Raw genomic sequence first — 25536 nt, 5'->3', positions numbered from 1 at the left:
CCACTGGTGTTTTAGTGACTGAATAAGCCCAATCCAGGTTTTACTGACTGGGGGATTTGGCAATTTAGTTACTGGAACTTTGAGGATCACATGACAGAATTCCACCAACTTATAATTCCATCCACTGTAACTTTCAGAAGGGAATTAGGTAAATGCTTGAAAAGGAAAAATTTGCTGGGCTACGGGGAAAGAGCGGGAGAGTGGGGCTAATTGGATAGTGCATTCAAAGAGCTGGCAGAGGCACGATGGGCTGAATGGCCTCCTTCTGTGCTGTATGATCTTGGCCAGTCCCTGAGAGGACATTACCAGTTACAGCGAGAGTTAGTGGTTAATTTAGATTGTCATGTGTTGGGAGTTGGAGAGCAATTGGCCAGAGGTTTTTCCTGAATTGGCCATGTTTCTTTGTCTGTTTCCAGAGATAGCGTAACTGGTAGGTGGGACGGCAGCGTGTGAGGCCCTACTGTCTACTGGATGGGGTGAGCTTAATGGGCCTGATAGTCTTCATCTACTTTAGTATGTCTTTTTGTATGTTTGTATGTGCAGACTGGGGAATCAATCTGGGTCCAGCCTAGTGTGTGGCTCAAAGAGTTCACCCAGTCAGTAACTGAGCCCAGGGACAATCAGAACTCATCTTTTCCCCTTTCTGTTCCCTTCAATGATCCGTGCACAAATCAGGAGACACACAGTAAGTTTGCTCATTTTCAATCCACGTTTATTTTCAGATGTTAAACTTCTCACATTTCAGTTATTGAAAGATGACTTGTACACGAAAAGACTCTCTGGTCCATCCAGCCTTGTCCATCGCAATATATGGAGCCCCCCACCATGTGATCTCCTGGGAGAGGCGAAAAACCAGACATAAAAACCCAGGCCAATTTGGGGAAAAAATCTGGGAAATTCCTCTCCGACCCCCTTAGGCGATCGAAACTACTCCAGGAGATCATTATGGCCCAAATATTCTAAGACAATTACTTTCTCACTTCAACTCTGCTAACATCAATTGAACACAATCCCTGGGAGCCTGGTCTTCAACAATCTCCAGTCTAGTTCTGTAGCAGCAGTCACAAACCCAATATTCAGCGATGACGAGAAACTGGTTGGCAGGTTGTCTAGAGTTCCCACTTCTGTCGTTCCAGGTTGAACGAAAACTGTCCCCAATCTTTTCTTTAAAGTGTTAACTGTGACTCCGTTTAATTTGCTGGGAACATCTGTTCCTAAACATTAACAGGCCAAATTGGGGGTGTAACGTGGATCAAATTACCGGGATGCATCGGCACAATTTGCTTGGGGAAAATCTCTTAAGGCGTGACCTTCCCTGTTAAGACATTTTGTTAAGACGTCCTAACTTTGAAGGACAAACCCACTTGTTTTTCCCCTCCCTCCCCGACTCCCATGCAGTGTTAACATTTAGCACACCCCAGAACCAAGTTTGTTGACACCCAAAGACAACCCAGAACGAGGAAAAGACATACCAACACTCCCCACTAGACCCAAGAGACAACCAGGTGGGTGGCAAATGCCGCGTCACTTGAAGAATGAAAAGGAGCTTACAAGGGAGCAGCTGACACGGGAACAGCTGACAAGGGAGCTGTGATCTCCATTCAGGCATTCTGCACACACTTCTGGGGACTAACCAAGTAGTACTGAGGACGAGGAAGGTGGAGGTACTTGTATGGGAACAGAGGCTTAAATGACCAAGACAGACACAATAAAGTGAGCATTACCCAGGAGTGCCGCACTGCTGGTATACCCTAATCTGACGGGCATTCCATCTCAACTGCCAGGCCATCAATCAGAAGCTGGCAAGATCCAAATCCAGATCCTGACGGTTCAGCTTACTGTTTGGATCTGGCGCCCGTGAATAACACCCACTTTGATCTATTTGTCCTGGGAGCCGGAGAGTCTGTTCGCTTGCAGGTACGGTCCGCCCTCCTCACCCTGAGTACCAGTTGGACAGTGTCCAGCAGTGTGTGGAGGATGTCAGAATGAAAAATTCCCTAAAAAAGGTAGGGTCCTCTATACTCTAAAAATGACTTGGATTTCTCCCGTGGGCTCCTGAAATCAAAGTGTGTATTCAATACCCGGGTGTCCCTGAATCACGGTTTGTGAGGTAACTAAAGGGTTAACCAGAACCACCACCTGCTGCAATTTCCTGGAGCATCCTGGAGATCAGGCAACCCTGAGCAACAGAATCCAGAAACAAAAGCACGAAAGACTGTCGGGCCTCCGCCCTGACTGCCTGAGGTCCTCCAGCAGATTGGTGATTATCCGGTGATGCGAGCAAGTCGATCGACCTGGTAAACCCCCCAAGTCCTGAAGATGTTCTGGACTACCTCAGTGTGGATCATCCACTAGTTAGGGTGGACTACAGAGCAGCTGAGTGTGCCGACTGTTGTGTTGTCCTCCCCGGGCCAAATGTGGCACCAAGAGTGTCACCCCGTTGTTCAAGCACCAATGGGAAGCAACGCGTCATCTTGACAGAGGGACCCAGGAAGGAGGGTCCCACCCTGTTTGTTGACTTACCGGACCCTTGTCATATTGTCTGTCTGCAGACACACTGACTTACCCTGCACCGAGTCTGAAAGTGGAGATGTCCTATTATACCGTTCACACCCCGAGCCTGTTGAAATGCCAAGTGAAATCACTGGCCGAGAAGACCATTCATCCTGAATGTGGCTCCCACCCATATGTCAAAGCATTAGCTGAAGAGCCTGATGGCTGTAGCACCAATGTATGGAGAACACTGTGCTCCCAGGACCACCAGCTCTAGTTCAGATGCTGCGACAAAGGAGACCTGTGGATACATTACTGGCAGAGTGATGGTCATCCAGAAGGCTCAACTGGAGAAATACCCCCAACAGTTGAGCCTTCTGGATGACGATCACTCACTCTGTGTGGATGGTAGAAGACCTGCCAGTATGCCCACTTGTAGATGGTTCTTCTGATGGACAAACCAAACATCCAGAGTGATCCACTTCCACAGGGAAGTACTGGAAATAGCCCACCCACACAACTCTGAGGTGGGCTATCCAGGCATGATCACTGCTGGGGGAGGTGGAGCTGGACAGGGTCTCGAATGTTACTTGTGAGCTACCTGCATTCCAGGTCCTAATCTGGAATGACGGGCTAGCAAGATACAAAGGACATTGTGCTCCGGATAAGGCCTTGAATAGGCTGGTGGGGGTGAATGGATTGGTGGTGGTGAGTGGATGGTGGTGGTGAATGGATTGGTGATGGTGAGTGGACTGGTGTTGGCGAGTGGAAGGGGCCTATAGATGGGGTGGGCTAAGCTACAAAGTGAGCAGTGCCCCCCCACCCTTGTGTGTCAATTCAGGAATGCCTGAAGGTTCTGCTACAGCAGATCCTCCACTTGCTCGCCAAAGAAGCCCTCAGCACCAATGGGCATCTGCAGAACCTGAAGGATCCCCAAGGTGTGAGGACAAACTAAGTGGCGATGCAAGATCCACTGGACGATAGATCCTGCTCCTACATTGAGAGCACCCACACAGTCTGCTGCTGCAGCAGATGCTCTCTGAAGGTGGTCCTCTCTGGCAGGGATTGCTCCCTCAACTCACCTACTGGTCAGTGAAGCCAGCCCCAGTGTATTTGATGGCAGGGAATTCGGGATATGCGCCAAACCCTGCAGGAAGGTCTGCCAGACCCACATGTCCCACCATTTGGATTCTGGTGGGTGGAACAGGACTAGTTTCCTGGGCAGTTCCCTTCCTTCTGAGGCTTTCACGACTGAAGTTCACCAGATGTACCAGCGAACCTTAAGTTGTGAGGCAGAGTGGCGGGGCTGTCTACCTTGGCCATAACTGTGGCGTGCCTATCAAGTCCGCCCAAACCGCCTTGGAAATTGGGAGGGGGAATCCAACAAAGGTCGATGCCTGAGGCCTTTGCAAGACCCCAGGTAAAGACTCAACCCCCACAAGTGATGGGACTTCCGGAACTCACAGTTTCAGACTCGAAGTCACCCTTGTTTTGAATACATGGAAAAACCTCAACGCACGGAAGCCGTGGTCAACTCAGGCTCCCAGTTTGGTTTCTGGAGCGCACGCACCCTCCCTGGGAGTGCCTCTCGAGTGTCGTAGGGAGCGGCTGAAGGTGGGTCCACAGTGGTGGGTGGGAGCCACAGATCTATAAATAGAGATCTGCAGCTGCACTCACCAAAGTGGACATCACCCGCAGCATAGGTGACCCTGTGTAGGGTCGAGTCCACTGAGGGTGGTGCCCCCAAATGAGCTGGCGCCAACTGGAGACTAATGTCCCGGGGCTGCGTTGGTGTCACCAGAGGGGACGGATGCCTCTGGGGAAGGACACACCAACAGTAGCTGGTGGCGCTTGGGGGAACCAGCCTGATTCTGGCACCAGTAGGCACGGACACCTCCGAACCAGCTGGTGCCAGAGGAGGACTCTTCCTCTATCCTGGGAGGCCTCAGTACAAGTGGTACCGGGGTTTCACCCGATGTAGTTGACTGGGATGGATTGGCTTTGACCAGCTCATCCCATTCCACACCATCAAGGCAACAACCGGAGCGTCCACCCTTGAGACTTTCCTGTTCAGTCCCAACACTTGGAACACCGGTCGACATCGGTCGGAGATGACTGTATGGACTGGGCCCTATCCAGTGCCAGTGCAGTTAACCCCGAGCAGTGCCGAACTGAGCCTGGAGTTGGAGCAGGGTTGGTGCTTGATGCCGATGCGGGGACCTGAGGGCTGGACATGAAGGTCCAGCCCAGGGGAGAACTAGGGAGGAGGGAGAGGGGGCGTGCGAAATTTTTTTAAATGGGAAAGAAATGTGCCAGAAGGGAAAGAGTTGGCTGCGAGTTTAAATGGATCTGTTATTGGCCGTCAAATAAAGAAATTAGAAGATGTACAGTTGACACTAAAGAAATGGACAGGAAAAGGAGAGATGGGTTGAGGGGTATTTCAGTGTTGCTGTTTCCTCCTTTGTGGTATCTCTGCTGGCATTGATGTGATTTTGGTCAGGATGTGTGATCCAGTTGCCTTTGTGGTTTTGTTACTGACAACTTTAGTCTGTTGGTAGTTTGATGAAACCATCCATTTCCTCTCATTCGTCCAGACACCAACCTGTACCTGTGGCAGAAGAAGAAATGACAAAAATCACTGGATTGCAACAAGGACAACGACCGGCATTTTATCGCTCCCCTCGTATAGTAAACCATATAACCTGTAAAAGGATTTGTCAAATTCCCTTTAAAAAGTCAACACCTGGGCCAGCGTTGAGCTGTGTGGGCAGGTACCAAGCTCGGTCAAGGCAGCTCCTGTGGCATTACTGCCCAGGAGTACATTCTTCGAGTCTTAACCCTGAGCTCTCAGTACTGGTGAACACTTTGAGAAACTGATTATTCAGTTCTTCACTCTCCCTGTCAGCCTCTCTTATTTAGACTCGTTCATTCAACACCAATCAGCGGTTTCAAGAGGGACGCTCTTGACTTTTTAAATGGTCGGGCTGAGCTGTCACACAGACTATCCCCGTGTCCAGGACAAGTTGATCGGAACAACCAGCATGTACTGACCTGCTTTCAGTTTCCAGGATTTGAGCCTTTATATCTGCACGGATTTTGCTGTAACTGACTCTTACTTTCACGGGGAATGATACAAGCGGGAAGTACAGCTCCAAACACAGTTAGTCACAGTCAGTAGATAGTTGTCTACATTTACAGATCAGGGAGTGAGCAATAAACTCCAGGACTAGGAGGAGCCGGTCAGTGAGGAGTGGGGCTCAGTAACCATCAGTAACCAGGCTCCGGGACCCAGACTACCTATGAGCAACACTATGGAAGAACTACCAATAACAAACTGAACTATTCCACCTGACTGTGCATCAATATTACTGTATCTGATAAACTGTTCATATTGCTCATTATGACTTTCACTAATAATACAAGATAAACAGGTTAAGACATAGAAACATAGAAGATAGGAGCAGGAGTAGGCCATTCCGCCCCTCGAGCCTGCTCCGCCATTTAATGAGATCATGGCTGATCATCCAAATTCAGTACCCTGTCCCTGCTTTCTCCCCATATCCCTTGATCCCTTTAGCCTCAAGAAATATATCCAACTCCTTGAATATATTTAATGAATTGGCCTCAACTGCCTTCTGTGGTAGAGAATTCCACAGGTTCACCACTCTCTGGGTGAAGAAATTCCTCCTCATCTCTGTCCTAAATGGCTTACCCCTTATCCTTAGACGGTGACCCCTGGTTCTGGACTCCCCAACCATCGGGAACATCCTTCCTGCATCTAGTCTGCATCCCCTCATTCTTCTAAACTCCAGCGAATATAAGCCCAATCGACCCAATCTCTCCTCATACATCCATTCCTGCCATCCCAGAAAGACAAACCTTTCAAAGTTCACGTATTCTGTCCAAGCCGCTGGTTGATGATGTTTCAATTGTTCGTGTTGTCTTCACAGAGCAAAGCTGTTCAGACGTTCGAGCCGACCGCATTCAGTCCTAGACAGACCAGCCAGTTCGTCAGATTCAGTGCAGTTCCCTTGCCTTCACAAACTGTTTATATCTCCTCCTGGCTCATATTTATCTACTTTACAAAGCTATTGTGATGTCTCATCTCAGTGTGAGGGTGGGGCTTACTCTGTGATGTCACGGTTTGACCCGTCCAATTAAAGTGGCCTCACCTTGAAACCATACTTGTTTCGCTAGAAAGCAATAACAGGTTTCCATGTGGTTATGACCCAGAGCACAGGGTGCGTGGGCGATGGGCAGTGATGGGATTGTTTGCCTTCTACCAATTATGTTAAGTAATTGCATACATTTAAAGCAACAGGAGTCGGCCATTCAGCCCCTCGAGGCTGCTCCAGCATTCAATTAGACCATGGCTGCTCTGCACCTCAAATCCATTTACCTGTCTTTGATTGATATCTCTTGATCAACTTAGGAACAGGAGGAGGCCTTTCAGCCCCTCGAGTCTGTTCTGCCATTCAATTCAAGCATGGCTGACCTGTATGTTAACTCCATTTCCCCGCCTTGGTTCCATATCCCTTAAAACTCTTGCCTAACAAAAATCTATCAATCTCATTTTTGAAGTTTTCAATTGACCCTCAGCCTCAATAGATATGGGGGGAGAGAGTTCCACAATTCCGCTAGCCTTTGGGAGAAGAAGTGCTTCCTGACATCACACCCCTGACCAGGCTAACTCTAATTTTAAGCTCATGCCCCTTTGTTCTGGATTTCCCCGCCAGAAGAAATAGTTTTTATCGATCTACCCTACCAACTCTTTGAACATCTTAAACACCTCAATTACATCACCGTTTAATATTCTATACTTGAGGGAATACAAGCCCAGTCTGTGCAAAGTGTCCTCATAATTTAACCCTCTGGAAGTCCACACATACAAGATCCAGAGACACTCCCTTGTCCATGTTACTGACCTCCTCCAAAAGGTTATTAGATCAGTCAGACATGACCGGCCCCTCACGAATCCATGCTGACACTCATTGATTACCTGTGAGCAAAGGCATGGGAAGTCTACCAATGATAAGTGGTTGTCCACATTTGCAGATCAGGGAGTGAGCACCAAAATCAAGGGCTGGGAGGAGCTGGTCAACAGTGAGGAGCTGAGAGTGGGGCTCAGTAACCAAGCTCTCGGCCCCAGACTGCCTGTGAGCAACGCCATGGAAGATCTACCAATAACAATGAACTATTCCACCCGACTGTGCACCAATATTACTGTATCTGTTAAACTGTTCATATTGCTCACTGCGACTTTCACTAATAATACACGATCAACAGGTTAAGACAAACCTTTCCAAGTTCACCAGCTTCTGTCCAATCTGCTGGTTGATGATGTTTTCATTGTTCATGTTCCCTTCACAAAGCAAAGAACATAAGAACATAAGACATAGGAGCAGGGGTAGGCCATTCAGCCCCTCGAGCCTGCTCTGCCATTCAATAAGATCATGGCTGATCTAATCATAATCATAATCAACTTTATTGTCATTGTTAGTGCACAAGTGCAGTACAACGAAATGTAGGCTTGCGGCTCCCGAGAGTGTACATTTAGATTAAGACTTTTAAACATTCAACATTCATTTGGCTTGTAATACATTAACATAAACTGCATTGACAGATGTGCAGGCTTTAGAGTTTATTTGTGGAGTTCAGTAGGATGACAGCCCTGGGAAAGAAGCTGTTCCTAAATCTGGTCATTCGGGTGCGAATGCATCTGTAGCGTCTCCCAGATGGCAGGAGGGCGAACAGACTGTGGCTGGGGTGGGTAGGGTCTTTGATGATGGACCGTGACCTCCGTAAACAGCGTTTCTGGTATATGTGCTCTATGGTCGGTAGCCGGGTGCCGGTAATGCGTTGGGCAGTTTTGACTACCCGCTGCAGGGCTTTCCGGTCATAGTAGCTACAGCTGCCATACCATACTGTGATACAGTTCGTCAGGATGCTCTCTATTGTGCAGCGGTAAAAGTTAGAGAGGATCAGGAGTGACAGGTTACATCCCTTCAGCCTCCTTAGGAAATATAGGCGCTGCTGGGCCTTCTTCACCAGAGAGGAGGTATTGAGGGACCAGGAGAGGTCTTCCGTGATGTGGACTCCGAGGAACTTAAAGCTGTCCACCCTTTCCACCACAGCCCCATGGATGTGGATGGAGGTGTGACTTCCGCCTTTAGACTTCCTGAAATCCACAATGATTTCTTTGGTTTTCTTGATGTTAAGGGCCAGGTGCCCGCACCCCATAACCCTTGACTCCCTTACAATTCAAAAATATGTCTATCTCCACCTTAAATATATTCAATGACCCAGCCTCCACAGCTCTCTGGGGAAGAGAATTCCAAAGATTCACGACCTTGAGAGAAGATATTCCTCCTCATTTCTGATTTAAAAGGGTGCCCCCTTATTCTGAAATTATGCCCCCTAGTTCTAGATTCCTCCACAAGGGGAAACATCCGCTCTGCATCTACCCTGTCAAGCCCCCTCAGAATCTTATATGTTTCAATAAGATTCCGTCTCATTCTTCTAAACTCCAATGAGTATAGGTACAACCTGCTCAACCTTTCTTCATAAGACACACCCTCCTTCATAGAAACATAGAAGATAGGAGCAGAAGTAGGCCATTCGGCCCCTCGAGCCTGCTCCGCCATTCAATGAAATTATGGCAGATCATCCAAATTCAGTACCCTGTCCCTGCCTTCTCCCCGTATCCCTTGATCCCTTTAGCCTTAAGAAATATATCTAACTCCTTCTTGAATATATTTAATGAATTGGCCTCTACTGCCTTCTGTGGTAGAGAATTCCACAGGTTCACCACTCTCTGGGTGAAGAAATTCCTCCTCATCTCAGTCCTAAATGGCTTACCCCTTATCCTTAGACTATGACCCCTGGTTCTGGACTCCCCAACCATCGGGAACATCCTTCCAGCATCTAGTCTGTCTAGTCCTGTTAGAATTTTATAAGTTTCAATGAGATCCCCTCTCATTCTTCTAAACTCCAGCGAGTATAAGCCCAATCAAGCCAATCTCTCCTCATACATCACTCCTGCCATCCCAGGTATCAGTCTGATAAATCTTCGCTGCACTCCATCCATGGCCAGAACATCCTTCCTCAGATAAGGTGACCAAAACTACACACAATACTCAAGGTGTGGTCTCACCAAGGCCCTGTACAACTGCAGCAAGACATCCTTGTTCCTGTCTTAATGCGAGGAGCATTCGTAATAAGGTGGATGAATTAGCTGCGCAAATAGATGTAAACGGATATGATATGATTGGGATTACGGAAACATGGCTCCAGGGTGACCAGGGCTAGGAAATCAACATCCAGGGGTATTCAATATTCAGGAAAGACAGGCAAAAAGGAAAAGGAGGTGGGGTAGCATTGCTGGATAAAGAGGAGATTAACACAATTGTAAGGAATGATATTAGCTCTGATGATGCAGAATCTGTATGGGTAGAGCTGAGAAATACCAACGGACAGAAAACGTTAGTGGGAGTTGTATACAGACCCCTAAACAGTAATGCGGAGGTTGGGGATGGCATTAAACAGGAAATATAGAAACATAGAAGATAGGAGCAGGAGTAGGCTATTCGGCCCCTCGAGCCTGCTCCGCCATTCAATGCGATCATGGCTGATCATCCAAATTCAGGACCGTGTCCCTGCTTTCTCCCCATACCCCTTGATCCCTTTAGCGTTAAGAAATATATCCAACTCCTTCTTGAATATATTTAATGAATTGGCCTCTACTGTCATCTGTGGTAGAGAATTCCACAGGTTCACCACTCTCTGGGTGAAGAAATTCCTCCTCATTTCTGTCCTAAATGGTTTACCCCTTATCCTTAGACTGTGACCCCTGGTTCTGGACTCCCCGACCATCAGGAACATCCTTCCTGCATCTAGTCTGTCCAGTCCTGTCAGAATTTTATAAGTTTCAATGAGATCCCCTCTCATTCTTCTAAACTCCAGCGAGTATAAGCCCAATCGACCCAATCTCTCCTCATACGTCATTCCTGCCATCCCAGGTATCTTCTCTGAACTCCTTCCATGGCAAGAACATCCTTCCTCAGATAAGGCGACCAAAACTGCACACAATACTCAAGGTGTGGTCTCACCAAGGCCCTGTACAACTGCAGCAAGACATCCTTGTTCCTGTACTCAAACCCTCTCGCTACGAATGCCAACATACCATTTGCCTTCTTAACCGCCTGCTGCACCTGCATGCTTACCTTCAGCGACTGGTGCACAAGGACACCCAGGTCTCGTTGCACTTCCCCTTCTCCCAATCTATTGCCATTCAGATAATAATCTGCCTTCCTGTTTTTGACACCAAAGTGGATAACCTCGCATTTATCCACGTTATATTGCATCTGGCATGCTTCTGCCCAATCACCCAACCTGTCCAAATCATCCTGGGGTTTCTTGGCATCCTCCTCACAGCACACACGCCCACCCAGCTTTGTGTCATCTGCAAACTTGGAGATATTACATCTAGTTTCCTTGTCCAGATCATTAATATATATTGTGAATAGCTGGGGTCCAAGGACGGATCCCTGCGGTATCCCACTAGTCACTGCCTGCCACTCAGAAAAAGACCTGTTTATTCCAACTCTTTACTTTCTGTCTGCCAACCAGTTCGCTATCCAAGTCAATACCTTGCCCCCAATCCCATGTGCCTTAACTTTACATGCTAATCTCTTATGCGGGGCCTTATCAAAAGCCTTCTGAAAGTCCAAATATACCACATCCACTGGTTCTCCCTTATCTATTTTACCAGTTACATCCTGAAAAAATTCCAGTAGATTAGTCAAGCACGATTTACCTTTTGTAAATCCATGTTGACTTTGTCCGATCCTGTCAATGTTTTCCAAGTGCTCTGCTATTACATCTTTTATAATGGACTCTAGCATTTTCCCCACTACTGATGTCAGGCTTACCGGTCTGTAATTCCCCGTTTTCTCTCTACCACCTTTTTTGAATAGTGGGGTAACATTAGCTACCCTCCAATCCATGGGTACTGTTCCAGAGTCTATCGAGTTCTGGAAGATGACCAGCAATGCATCTACTATTTCTAGGGCCACTTCCTTAAGTACCCTAGGATGTAGATTATCAGGCCCTGGGGATTTATCGGCCTTCAGTCCCACCAATTTTCCTAACACCATTTCCCTACAAATACTGATTTCTTTCAGTTCCACCCTTTCATCAGACCCTATGTTCCCCGGCATCTCTGGGAGGTTATTTGTGTCCTCCTTTGTGAAGACAGAACCAAAATATGTATTTAGTTGGTCTGCCATTTCTTTGTTTCCCATTATAAATTCCCCTGATTCTGACTGCAAGGGACCTACGCTTGACTTCACCAATCTTTTTCTCTTCACATAGCTATAAAAGCTTTTACAGTCAGTTTTTATGTTCCCTGATAACTTACTCTCATATTCTATTTTCCCTTTCTTAATTAATCCCTTTGTCCTCCTTTGTTGAATCCTAAACTGCTCCCAATCCTCAGGATTATTGCTTTTTCTGGCCAATTTATATGTCCTCTCCTTGGATCTTATGCTATCCCTAATTTCCCTTGTTAGCCACAGTTGAGTCACCTTTTTTGTTTTATTTTTATGCCAAACTGGGATGAACAAATTCTGTAGCTCATCCATTCGGTCTTTGAATGTTTGCCATTGCCTATCCACCGTCAACCCTTTGAGTGCCATTCCCCAATCAATCCTACCCAACTCGCTCCTCAGACCATCGTAGTTTCCTTTATTTAAATTGAGGACCCTAGTCTCTGAGTCAACTACTTCATTCTCCATCTTAATGAAGAATTCGATCATATTATGATCACTCCGACCCAAGGGGCCTCGTACAAGATTGCTAATTAATCCTTTCTCGTTACATAATACCCAGTCTAAGATGGCCTGATCTCTGGTTGGTTCCTCGACATATTGGTCCAGGAAACCATCCTGTAAACACTCCAGGAATTCCTCCTCCACAGTATTGTTACTAATTTGGTTGGCCCAATCTATATGTAGATTAAAGTCACCCATGATGACAGCTGTGCCCTTATTGCACGCTTCTTTAATTTCCCTTTTAATGCCATCCCAACCTCCGCCTTACTGTTTGGAGGTCTATATACCACTCCCACTAATGTTTTTTTCTCCTTAGTATTTCTCAATTCTACCCATACAGATTCCACATCATCAGAGCTAATATCCTTCATTACAATTGTATTAATCCCTTCTTTAACCAGTAATGCTACCCCACCTCCCTTTCCTTTTTGCCTATCTTTCCTGAATATCGAATACCCCTGGATGTTGAGTTCCCAGTCTTGGCCATCCTTGAGCCACGTTTCCGTAATCCCAACCAAATCATATTCATTTACCTCTATTTGCACAGCCAATTCGTCCACCTTATTACAAATGCTCCTCGCATTAAGACACAAAGGCCTAGAAATTCACTATGGCCCCGCCAGCTGGCTAGCGCCCAAAAGTTAGCGCTGGGCGGGGAGCCATTAGCGATCGTCAGATATTCAGTTTTTGCGCCCCAATTCGGAACCGGGCGCTATTCCAGGGTGTGCCCGCCTCCGCTTGGGGCGCTGAAACTGAATTTCAGCGCTCTTGGCGCCGCTGCGCCAGCCGCTGCGGAGCGGCAGGCTGCGGTACTGCAGGCCTCCTCCTTCTCTTAAGGGGGAGCTGCCTGCAACGGGGAGATCGCTGCTGGATAGTGCCGGCAAATGAGCCCGGCACCACGGAGAAGTGCCGGGTTCGCGGAATGCAGCCGGCAATGCCGCGGGGGTGGGGGGGGGGGGGGTGGAGGAGGCCGGGGAAGGAGGTGCGGGCAGGCGGCCGCCGAAAAAGCGGCCAGCCGCACCTCCACCTTAAAGCGCCCCACTAAGGCTACAGTACGGCCCCGTTTTCTGGTCGCTGTTTGCGGCCGCTGCGGAGGAGGCGGCCGCAACTAAATATGGGGATCGGGCCGGAACCGGGGCACACCGATGACGTCATCGTTGCCGGCGCAGCGCTAACGGCTACCGCCGCCAATACCGCTGCGCTGAATATCAGCGCAAACTCCTTTTTGGCGCAGAAGCCCTCTTTAGGCGGTAACTGGCCGCAAAGCTGGCAGTGCCTTAATGAATTTCTAGGCCAAAGCCTTCAGGCTTGTTTTTTTAACGCTCTTAGACCTATTAGAATTATTATTTACTGTGGCCACGTTTGAGTTAAACCGTTGATTTCTCTGACTGCCACTTTTGTTTTTCTCCTTCCTATCTTTTGCTTTTATCCCTGTTTCCCTTTCCTCTGTCTCCCTGCTCAGGTTCCCAACCCTCTGCCATTTTAGTTTAAACCCCCCCGAACAGTGCTAGCAAACCTCCCCGCAAGGATATTTGTCCCGTTCTGGTTCAGGTGCAACCCGTCCGACTTGTACATGTCCCACCTTCCCCAGAAGCAGGCCCAGTGATCCAGGAAACTAAAGCCCTCCCTCCTGCACCAACTCTTTAGCCACGCATTCATCTGCTCTATCCTCCTATTCCTATACTCACTAGCACGTGGCACCGGGAGTAATCCAGAGATTACAACCTTTGAGGTCCTGCTCTTTAATCTGCTACCTAGCTCCCTAAATTCTTGCTGCAGGACCTCATCCCTCTTCCTACCCATGTCATTGGTCCCAATGTGAACCACGACCTCTGACTGTTCACCCTCCCCCTTCAGAATGCCCTGCAGCCGTTCAGTGACATCCTTGACCCTGGCACCAGGGAGGCAACAAACCATCCTGGAGTCACGTCTACGGCCACAGAAACGCCTATCTGTTCCCCTTACGATAGAATCCCCTACCACTATTGCTCTCCCACTCTTTTATCATATATCACCTCCTTTCTAATAGGCCCCACCCCGCCTCTTACTACCTGTGATAAAAATGCTAACTTCCGAGAAGTTATGTCATCACTTCCTGTGAACTATGAACTATGAACTGTGTACATACCTCACTTCCTGTAAATGTCACTTCCTGTTGGACTGGTATAAATACTGGTCTGTTCAGTATTGTAAGAGGCTTCTACCAGAGGCATGGTAAAGACCTCTCTTGTATATAGTGTGTTTATAAGTTACTTAAAGCTTACTTTAAAGTTACTTGATGGTAAGTCTCCTTTTTCTTACATCAATTTAAGTAACTTAGTATTTACACTGACAAATACTAGACCTTCAGACAAACTCGGAAGTTAAGGATCCAGGGAACCACCCATCATGGAGAAAATCCTTAGACCTATTCGTCTGGACTTGGACCCGAATACACCAGCAGCTGGCAGGGTATGGAAGCATTGGTATCGTACTTTTGAGAATTTTCTGGATGAATGTAAAGCGGATGCTCCTGCTAAATTGAAGATACTTGTCAATTATGTGACCCCAAAAGTGTTCGAATATGTTGATGACTGGGATAATTACGAAGAGGTGATTCGGGCACTTAAGAAACTGTATGCGAAGACCCCAAATGAGGTCTATGCTAGACATCTACTGGCCACAGCCCGACAAGGGCCAGGGGAATCAATTGACGAATTCCTGCAAGAACTTCGCAGGCTCAGCGTAGATTGTAACTTTCAGGCAGCCTCAGCTGAGCTGTACCGCCAAGAAATGATTCGTGATGCTTTCATCTGCGGGATTGCCTCTCCATTTATACGCCAGCGTCTACTAGAAAGTAAAACACTTGAGCTACAAAAAGCTTTTGAACTAGCTTGTTCACTGGATTTGGCAAAGAGAAATGCAGACCTCTATCAGCTGCCCAGATCTCGATCTGCTGCTGTAGCTGCAACCAGACAATTCAAGCGGTCTCAGGTGAACCCTATCATGGGGGAATCTAATTCTGATAATTCTGATGAAGAAGAGGAGGACGACCCCACTTTAGCAGCCTCTTGGCAATCTAGGAAGGAATGCTTCTTTTGTGGAGATGCTTTTCACCCTAGGAAAACCTGCCCTGCTCGCAATGCAATCTGCAGTTATTGCGGGAAAAAAGGACACTTTGCTAAAGTTTGCCTATCAAGGGCCTCTACGAGGGCCAATCCAGCTAAGGCCTACCGAACTGCCCCAATTAGGGCCTATCAAGATGCTCCAGCTAGGACCTATCAAGCTTCCTCTCGAGCTCTCTCCCGAAGAAGCACACCGAGAGTTTTAGCCACTCTCTGTGCAACGACACCAATTACAGCTGCTTGCCCACAGAACCTGTCTCAGGCAGCCACAAAAATTTCAATTAAAGGGCATACCTTAGATGCCTTAATTGACTCAGGAAGTACTGATAGTTTCATTAAGGAACAGATTGTTGCGAAATTGAAACTACATGTCTTCCCATCGGACCAGGCAATTGCGATGGCCCAGTCATCACTTAATACCAGAATCTCCGGCTTTTGTGTTGTTGATATGACACTTCATGGTCGTATGTATCCCTCCACCCGACTTTCAGTGCTCAAAGACTTATGTAGTGATCTCCTCTTAGGGCTGGACTTCCAAAAACAGCATAAGAAACTCACCATTGAGTTTGGTGGATCCAAACCCGGACTTACTATTTCTAATATACCATCTAAATTACCATTTTGTGCACTATCAGCAGCTTCACTTGATGAACCCTCATTATTTGCCAGTATTCCGCCTCAATGCCAACCGATAATAACGAAATCGCGGCGCTTTAATCAGGGAGACCAATCTTTTATTGCGGCTGAAATCTCTCGACTTCTAGCAGAGGGTATCATTGAACCATGTTCGTCGCCCTGGCGGGCTCAAGTCGTCATTGTCAAGAACCCTCTAAAACCTCACAAACAACGACTATGCATCGATTATTCGCAAACCATCAATCAATATACCGACTTGGACGCCTACCCATTGCCACGCATTGATGATATGGTTAATAAACTGGCCGAATACAAAGTGTTCTCAACTTACGATTTAAAAAGTGCCTATCATCAGTTACCCTTGAAGGTCTCAGATAAGCAGTACACAGCCTTTGAGGCTAATGGACGGCTGTACCAATTTCGTCGCCTCCCATTCGGGGTTACTAATGGAGTGGCTGTCTTTCAACGGGCAATGGATGGCCTGGTTAAGCAGGAAAACCTAAGGGACACTTTTCCCTATCTTGATAACATTACCATTGCAGGTCACGATCAACAGGAACACGACTCCAACCTCCAAAAATTTCGGGATGCCCTCCATCGCCGTAATTTGACCCTGAATGAATCCAAATCTGTTGAGTCGCAACCGACCATCAACATCCTTGGCTACTGCGTAGGCAATGGTATCATTAAGCCAGACCCAGAAAGACTTCGCCCGCTCCAAGAGCTCCCGTCACCTAAGAATCCGGCTTCTTTACGTCGGGCTCTCGGTCTGTTTGCATACTACGCTAAATGGATTCCTCATTTTTCAGACAAAATCCAACCCTTGCTGCATGCTAGATCATTTCCACTGGGAACAGCGGCTGTTGCAGCCTTTAACCTTCTCAAAAAACAGTTGGAGAAAGCGGCTCTTCACTCCATCGATGGGAATCTCCCTTTCGTGGTTGAATGTGATGCCTCGGAGGTGGCGATCTCGGCTACTCTGAATCAGGAAGGTCGTCCTGTAGCATTTATGTCCAGGACCTTACAAGGTGCCGAGCTACATTATCCTCCGGTTGAGAAAGAAGCCACAGCCATCATAGAGGCAGTACGGAAGTGGAACCATTTTCTAGCTCGCCAGCACTTTACATTGATCACGGACCAACGATCAGTCGCCTTCATGCTCGATAATCGAAAACGAACCAAAATTAAGAATAATAAAATACAACTTTGGAGGATGGAACTGGCCTCTTTTGGTTATACCATTCTCTATCGGCCTGGCAAGGAGAATGTGGCCCCGGACACCCTCACACGGGCATTCTGCTCCACTATGTCATCCTCCACTCTCATGGATGTCCACAATGGTTTGTGTCATCCTGGCGTTACGCGCATGCTACATTTCGTACGATCACGGAATCTCCCTTTTTCCACTGGAGATGTAAAAAAAATATGCTCAGAATGCCGGCTTTGTGCGGAATTAAAACCTCAGTTCTTCCGCCCCTCAGATGGTATACTCATACATGCAACCCAACCGATGCAACGACTTAGCATCGATTTTAAGGGCCCAGTGCCCTCTTCAACTCGGAACACATATTTGCTCACCATGATCGACGAATATTCACGTTTTCCGTTTGCCTTCCCCTGCTCCAATATGCTGGCGTCCACAGTAATCTGCTGCCTTGAGCAGGTATTTTCTCTCTGTGGCATGCCGGCTTATATTCACTCAGATCGGGGTCCATCCTTTATGTCAAGGGAACTCAAGGACTACCTCTCAGAACGGGGAATTGCTACAAGCAAAACAACACCATACCATCCCATCGGAAATGGGCAGGTAGAGAGGTATAACGGTATCATCTGGAATTCCGTACGTCTCGCTTTAAGATCTCGGGGCCTACCAGACCAGCAATGGGAAACAGTGCTTCCGGATGCATTGCACTCTATACGGTCCCTGCTTTCTACAGCCACAAATACTACACCTCATGAGCGGTTCTTTGGATTCCAGCGTCGCTCATCTCATGGGACATCACTCCCGTCATGGCTAACTACTCCTGGACCTGTTTTACTCCGAAGATACGTTCGGACGTCTAAAAATGACCCTCTTGTAGACGAGGTCGAACTAACCGATGCCAACCCCACCTATGCAAACATACGATATTCCGACGGCCGAGAATCTACCGTATCATTACGGGATCTGGCTCCCTGCCCACCAGGACCTAGTGGGACATCGGGTGATGGCATTTCACCAGGAAACTCTTGGGACCTATCGGGTACCCCTCTCCAGGATCCTGATCGGACACCAACTAGCTTGGTGCCGGTAGAACCCCGTGCTCAAGGTTGCGACCCTCCCAGTACCGCGCATGAAAGTACTGATCCGCCACAGACCAGCTCTGCACCTCCCTCTGAACAGAGGCAGTCCGACTTTGAACCTATTGGGGCTCGTACTCGAAGCCATGATCTCCCCGACCCTTCAGAGGGCAATCCAGGCCACACAGACTCTGACCAATGGCCAACCGCATGTAAGCGGACCAGCGACCCTCTACGACGGGAATCCAAACGGGTGCGACTCTTCCTTGTTCGGCGGCTGCGGACCAAAAGGTAGACCACAGCCTCCTAATCCTGCAGGAGGGAAGAATGTGATAAAAATGCTAACTTCCGAGAAGTTATGTCATCACTTCCTGTGAACTATGAACTATGAACTGTGTACATACCTCACTTCCTGTAAATGTCACTTCCTGTTGGACTGGTATAAATACTGGTCTGTTCAGTATTGTAAGAGGCTTCTACCAGAGGCATGGTAAAGACCTCTCTTGTATATAGTGTGTTTATAAGTTACTTAAAGCTTACTTTAAAGTTACTTGATGGTAAGTCTCCTTTTTCTTACATCACTACCCGTTTACTGTTTATATGCCGGTAGAAGATTTTTGGGTTCCCTTTTATGTTAACTGCCATTCTACTCTCATATTCTCTCTTTGCCAATCTTATTTTCATCTTCACTTCCCCTCTCAACTTACTGTATTTGGTCTGGTTCTCCCTTGAAGAATTCACCTGACATGCATCATACACCATCTTTTTTTTGTCTCATCGTCTTCTCTATCTCCCTCGTCATCCAAGGAGCCCTTGCTTTGGTTCCCTTACCCTTCTCGCTTGTTGGACTGTACCTAGCCTGTACTTGGAACATCTCCTCCTTAAAGATCACCCATTGTTCCGTTACAGTTTTTCCTGTCAGTCTTTGGTTCCATTTTACCCTGGCTAGATCCTTTCACATCCCATTGAAGTTAGCCCTATTCCAGTTTAGAAGTTACACTCTAGATTGTTCCTTGCTCCTCTCCATTGCTAATCTAAATCTTATGATACAATGATCACTCGTACCCAAGTGTTCGTCCACAAACACTTGGTCGACCTGGCCCACCTCATTCCCCAGCACCAGATCCAGCAATGCCTCCTTCCTAGTTGGGCCAAGAACATATTGGTAAAGGAAATTGTCCTGAACACATTTCAGAAATTCCTCCCCCTCCTTTCCCCTAGCATTATCCCAATCGATATTTGGGTAATTAAAGTCCCCCAATATCACCACTCTATAGCTCTTGCATGTCTCTGCGATTTCTCTGCATATTTGCTCCTCTACCTCCCTCTCACTATTTGGAGGCCTATAGAATACCCCCAATAGCGTGATCATACCCTTTTGCTCCTCAACTCTAAACAAATGGATTCTGTCCTTGTCCCCTCAAGAACATCCTCCCTATCCAACACTACAATGTCTTCCTTCATCAGCACTGCCACCCCACCTCCCTTTTTTCCTTCCCTATCTTTTCTGAACACTTTGTACCCTTGAATATAAAGTGCCCAGTCCTCTCTGTTTTTAAGCTACGTTTCCATTATTGCCACATGGCTAATTGTGCTTGTAGCTCACCAACCTTATTCACCACTTTGTGCGTTTATGTACATGCATTCTAAACCCATTTTTTAATTTTTCGTAGTCTTTCTTAGTCTGCTCCTATCTAATATGTTATTACTACCGCCTCTAGTACTATCCAACACACTCACTCTTTTATGCACCTTATTCCTCTTTTCTACTCCTATATGCTGATGTCCATCCCCCTGCCAAGCTAGTTTAAACCCTCCCTAACAGCACTAACAAACCTCCCTGCGAGAATATTGGTCCCAGCTCTGTTGAGGTGTAACCCGTCCGGCTTGTACAGGTCCCACCTTCCCCAGAAACGGTCCCAATGCCTCAGGAATCTAAAATCCTTCCTCCTGCACCATCTCTCCAGCCACGCATTCATCTGTTCTATCCTTCTATTCGTGTACTTACTAGCATATGGCACCGGGAGTAATCTGGAGATTACTACCTTTGAGGTCCTGCTTTTTAATCTGAAAGGTAAATCTGAACAGTTCTGGAACAAGACTATTATTATTAATTAAAATCCTCTCTTCTGCTGCATTTTTTACCTGTTGTAAAAGATCCATGTTCCACATCTACCCTCCTGATACAGTAAATGGAGAGATAACTCCGTACTGATGCAGTTCTTGAAGAAGCTTTTCCTGATGTTTCAGGAAATCATCTCCTGTTTCAATACCAGGAAAACATGACACGGTTACCAAGTATAGACTTGTTAAATTAAACTGTGGACAATGTTATAATTTAAGACTATAAGCAGCACATCTCTACTCTTACTAAAACAGTGCTAAAGGATGCCTGAATGCTGCTATGATAGTACGGCACTTGCAGAATTGGTGACCTGCAACATCCAAGTGCTGGGGATTATTTTTTTATTTGCCAATCTCTAAGCTAAATTTCCAATCTCAGGTTATGTGTTGCATGAAAGGCCAAAGGGAGCAAACGGGGAAGATCTTGGCGGTAATCTCTGATGGAAAAGGGCCATCAGGAAGAATCGGATATGAGCACAAGGAATAAATGTGGAGGAGAACTAGCGTGCGTACAAGATATGTGAGAGTAGATAGGAATATGGAGAGGAGGGCATTGGAGAACATTTGGTACGAGGGAAGAATTGAGAAGGGAGGGTTGAGGGAAGATGAGGGGATGGAGATGGAGGAAAAAGGGGATGGGAGAAAGGATGAGGAGAGGCAGCAGGTGGTGTCGTAGAGTAAAAGGGTATGGGTAGAGACAGAGGGGCTCGGAGAGGGAAAGAGGAGGAATGGGCAGGAAGGGGACTGGGAGAGAAAATGGATGGAGAGAGCATGACTAAGCTACTAAATGGGTACTTTGCAGCTGTCTTCACAAAAGAAGAGGGTGAAGTTAATGTAGCAGTAGTTAACAAGCCACCCAGTCCAGATGGGATGTATCCTAGGTTGCTTAGTAAAGCTAGGGTGGAGATAGCAGAAGCTCTGACCACAATCTTCCAATCCTCCTTGGATATGCGAGTGGTGCGAGAGGACTGCATCTGTTATACCCCTGTTCAAAAAAGGGGAGGGATAAACCTGGTATCTACAGGCCAATTAGGTGGAAAGAAATTCTCACTTGGTGAAGCATGGATTAATAAAGGACAGATTTGTTAAAGGCAAATCATGTCTGACTAACCTGATTGAGTTCTTTGATGAATTAACAGAGAGGGTTGATGAAGGTAGGTATCAAAAGGCATTTGATAAAATACCACAACAAACTTATTTGGAAATAGAAGTGCATGGTTTTAAAGGAACGGTGGTAACTTGGGTGCCTAATTGGCTAAGGGATAGAATGCAGAGAGTAGAGGTGAACGGATATTTTTCTGACTGTAGCAAAACATGGGGTCCCCCAGGGATCAGTATTAAGAACACTGATTTTTTTGTTATATATAAATGGCCAGGACTTGGGTACAGGGAGTATAATTTCAAAGTTTGCAGATGATACAAAACTTGGCAATGTAGTGAGCAGGATAGTAGCAGACTGGTGATATGGGCAGACACATGGCAGATGCAATTTAATGTGCGTAAGTGTGAAGTGAAGCACTTCAGGAGAAACAACATGGAGAGGCAGTACAATCTGAATGGGACTATTTTGACGGGGTGCAAGAGCTGAGGGACCTGGGTGTCTTGGAAGGTGGCAGGGTGTTAAGAAAGCGAACGGGATACTAGGCTCTGTAAATAGGGTCACTGAATACAAAAACAAGTCATGCTAAACCATTACTAATCGCTGGATGGCCCCAGCTGGAATATTGTGTACAGTTTTGGGCACCACACTTTAGGAAGGATGTCAAGGCCCTGGAGAGGGTGCAGAAGAGGTTTACCAGGATGATACCAGGACTGAGGGAATTCAGTTATGTGGAGAGATCGGAGAAGCTGAGACTGTTATCAACAGAACAGAGATGGTTATGAGACCTAATAGAGGTATTTAACACCATGAGAGGTTTTGATAGAGCAAGTAGGGAGAAACTGTTTCCTTTGGCAAGTGGGTCGGTAACCAGAGGTCATAAATTTAAAATAATTGGCAAAAAAAGAGGGGAAATGAGGAGAAATGTTTTCATAAAGGGTTGTTAAGATCTGAAACGCACTACCCGAAATGGAAGAGGAATCAGATTCCATAGTCGCTTTAAAAAGGCAGCTGGACATGTCCTTGAAGAGGACTCATTTGCAGGGTTATGGGGAGAAAGTTGGGTGTGGGACTAAGTTGGATAGCTGTTACAAAGAGCCTGCAGAGGCATAACAGGCCAAATATAAGAAATAAGAGCAGGAGTAGGCCATACGGCCCCTCAAGCCTGCTCCGCCATTCAATAAGATCATGATCATCGACCTCAACTTCACTTTCCCGCCTGATCTCCATATCTCTTGATTCCCCTGGAGTCCAAATATCTATCGATCTCAGCCTTGAATATACTCAAAGACTCAGCATTTAACAGCCTGCAAAATATCAACTACTTCAGAATAATCTTTCGGGTAAAGTTTGAGGAAATTGTAATAATTTCCGGTCAACTTTGGGGCTGACTTGTAAACAATGCCTTGGATAATAAACATTAATATTCAGAATTGTTTATTAAAATTCTTGTTTTAGACTCAATTAGAAGGATCCGTTTACAATTAGGAGTCTGACACTCACGTTTTAGAATTTCTTCCTAATTCTCGGGTGTTAATTGAAATTAGTTAAAAAGGAACTTGGTGTTAAATGCAACAACTTTCTAGCACAGAGTAAATACATAAAATGGAACGGGTGATACAATCTTGAGTGTCTTAAGTACAGATGTCCGCTCCAACATGACACAGAAAATAGGAAATTTTCTGGTGTTATTTGACCATATTTTGCACAGGAACAATAAATATTATATCATGGAGTGAGATTGGGCGCTTTTTGGAGTTGATTGTAGCTGTTTTGTTAATTGAAGGCAGCAACAAAGTAATGCCATTAGTGACACATCTGACACATGGATGCTGCAGTGCAAATAAAGGAGACAAGCTAGAGATTGGCATCTGATGCAAATTAAATTGTCAACATAGTACTGACAGTCAGTGAGTTATAATGGCCATAATATCTAGGGCGTGCAGGAGAGATATTGCGGGTTTTTTTTTGCAATTGCCGATTCTAAACCTTGAAGACTGTGACGCGGCTGCTCCTCTCCTCACCTGCGGGCGGTGGCCGGTGAAAGGGGCGGTTGTGCTGGGCGGGTCGGGTCCAGTGCAGTGAGCAGGCGGGCGGCGGCGATGCTCATGGCTGCGCGAAGCCCGTGTTCCCAACCGTCACCGACACACAAACCGCCGCGCAGGCGCACAACAACTCTCCCCGCGCCCCCCGCCGCCGCGCAGGCGCACAACAACTCTCCCCGCGCCCCCCGCCGCCGCGCCACGCAGGCCAGGACAGTGCGCCCGCGCAAGGCGGCGAGGACAAAGGGCGGGAAGGAGCAGCCTGGCGGCGGCCTGTGCACAACATTAAACATCCAGCTTCTCTCAGAGTGGGTCAGGAAGAGACAAAGAGAGTAACCAAGGTGACATCAGGGAAAAAATGAAATAGAGTCTTAACGGCACAGAAGGAGGCCATTCGGCCCATCAAGTCGGTGCTGGCTCTCTGTAGAGTAGTCCAGTCAGTCCCATTCCCCCGTTCTATCCCCGTAACCCTGCAAGTTTATTTCCCTCAAGTGCCTATCCAGTCTCCCCTTGAAAAGATTGAGTGTCTCCGCTTCCACCACTTCAGTCGGCAGCGAGTTCCAGGTCCTCGCCACTCGCTGCGTAAAATTTTTTTTCCTCACGTCCCCCCTGTATCTCTTGGCCAAAACCTTAAATCTGTGTCCCCTAGTCCTTGTACCATCAACTAGTGGGAACAGCCGTTCCCTGTCTAGCCCAGCCAAACCCGTCATAATCTTGTACACCTCTATCAAATCACCCCTCAATCTCCTTTGCTCTAATGAAAACAAATCCAGCTTCTCCAGTCTGCCCTTGTTGCTAAGATCCCCCATATCTGGAACCATTCTGGTAAACCTCCTCTGCACCCTCAAGGGCCTTCACATCCTTTCTAAAGTGTGGTGACTAGAACTGGATGCAATACTCCAATTGTGATCTAACCAGCGCTTTATAAAGGTTCAGCATAACATCTCTACTTTTGTACTCAATACCTGAGATTGGAAGGAGTGGATCTGGAGGGAACACAGCGAGAGCGGAGCAGTTAAAAGGAGCGGCAGCAACTCAACAAAGGCACTTTTTGGAAAATTGAAGTCGGTGTAAAAAGAAGTGATGTCGACACAAGGGAAGGAGCTGATTGCTGAGTAGCTGGGGAGTGTTTTTTAAGTTTTAAGTTTACTTTTGCTGGGTTAGTTCTTAGTCTATTAAATAGAGGCATGGCAGGGCAGCTCAGTCCCGTGGAGTGCACATCCTGTGCTATGTGGGAATCCTGGACGCTTCGCGAAGCCTGGACGACCACATGTGCGGGAGGTGTCACCAGCTACAGCAACTCGAGCTCCGGGTTACGGAGCTTGAGCGGCGGCTGCAGTCACTGCGGTGCATCCGCAAGGCTGAGAGTTACGTGGACAACACGTTTCTAGAGGTGGTCACCCCGCAGCTTAAGAGTATGCAGGCAGAGAGGGATTGGGTGACCGCCAGACAAAAGAGGGGTAGTGCTGGGGTACATAGAAACATAGAAGATAGGAGCAGGAGTAGGCCATTCAGCCCCTCAAGCCTGCTCCGCCATTCAATGCGATCATGGCTGATCATCCAAATTCAGTACCCTGTCCCTGCCTTCTCCCCATATCCCTTGATCCCTTTAGCCTTAAGAAATATATCCAACTCCTTGAATATATTTAATGAATTGGCCTCTACTGCCTTCTGTGGTAGAGAATTCCACAGGTTCACCGCTCTCGGTGAAGAAATTCCTCCTCATTTCTGTCCTAAATGGCCTACCCCTTATCCTTAGACTGTGACCCCTGGTTCTGGACTCCCCTGCCATCGGGAACATCCTTCCTGCATCTAGTCTGTCCAGTCCTGTCAGAATTTTTAAAGTTTCAATGAGATCCCCTCTCATTCTTCTAAACTCTAGCGAGTATAAGCCCAATCGACCCAATCTCTCCTCATACGTCATTCCT

The 25536-nt window shown here is 47.1% G+C and overlaps 1 long non-coding RNA gene across 1 annotated transcript; it reads right to left on the bottom strand.

Moving 5' to 3' along the window:
• Positions 1-696: 696 nt before the first annotated feature.
• Positions 697-23692, bottom strand: LOC147123991 (uncharacterized). Its single transcript, XR_015074978.1, has 4 exons — positions 23591-23692; positions 20489-20604; positions 7792-7855; positions 697-6483 (listed from the first exon to the last, which is right to left on the bottom strand). It is a non-coding gene; the product is annotated as an uncharacterized LOC147123991 (long non-coding RNA).
• Between the last annotated feature and the right edge of the window lie 1844 nt (positions 23693-25536).

This window comes from Somniosus microcephalus, chromosome 1, assembly GCF_052327205.1.
Source record: "Somniosus microcephalus isolate GS21.2 chromosome 1, FLI_Smic_1.0, whole genome shotgun sequence".
Taxonomy (NCBI): Eukaryota; Metazoa; Chordata; class Chondrichthyes; order Squaliformes; family Somniosidae; genus Somniosus; species Somniosus microcephalus.
The sequence above is the reverse complement of the archived record's forward strand: the minus strand, read 5'-3'. Positions and strand labels throughout refer to the sequence as shown.